The sequence below is a fragment of the Sinocyclocheilus anshuiensis genome, unplaced genomic scaffold, assembly GCF_001515605.1.
Source record: "Sinocyclocheilus anshuiensis isolate Anshui unplaced genomic scaffold, SAMN03320099.WGS_v1.1 scaffold101, whole genome shotgun sequence".
NCBI lineage: Eukaryota > Metazoa > Chordata > Actinopteri > Cypriniformes > Cyprinidae > Sinocyclocheilus > Sinocyclocheilus anshuiensis.
In genome coordinates, this window is record NW_015540892.1 from 1,329,428 (window position 1) to 1,330,051 (window position 624).

Below are 624 nucleotides of genomic sequence, written 5' to 3' on the forward strand. Positions count from 1 at the left end.
CCAGCTTGTACAAGGGGCGCGAACGCAGACCCCCCTGCCGATTGATGTAGGAGACCACCGATGTGTTGTCTGTGCGGACAAGCACATGATGTCCCCTTAGGTCTGGAAGGAAGTGTGTCAGAGCTTGAAACACGGCCAGCATCTCCAGGTAGTTGATGTGCCAAGTGAGATGATGGTCTTCCCACAGACCCTGGGCAGAGGGGCCACTCATGACCGCCCCCCAGCCCGTGAGAGAGGTATCTGTCGTTAGCGTTACACGATGACAAGGAGCCCCTAACATTGGGCCTTGAACTAGGAACCAACGTTTCTTCCACATGTCCAAGGCACGTAAGCATCGCTGCGTGACCTTGATCATGCGAAGCGGATTCCCCCTCGGGGAAATCCCTTGGTCCTGAGCCACCACTGCAAGGGTCTCATGTACAGCAGGCCAAAAGGTATACCGTTGGACGCCACTGCCATCAAACCCAACAGCCTCTGAAACTGTTTGACAGTGAGTGACTGGCCTTCTCTTACTCTCTTGACTGTCGTGAGGATTGACTCGATACGAGCAGGAGACAAACGTGCCTGCATCGTGGTAGAATCCCACACCACGCCTAAATAAGTGGTTCTCTGTAGTGGAGAAAG

General features: G+C 54.3%; 1 protein-coding gene across 1 annotated transcript in view; it reads left to right on the forward strand.

Moving 5' to 3' along the window:
* mlpha (melanophilin a) overlaps positions 1–624 on the forward strand; it is a 12,833-nt gene that overhangs the window by 6,671 nt on the left and 5,538 nt on the right. The gene's annotated exons all lie outside the window — the stretch shown is intronic.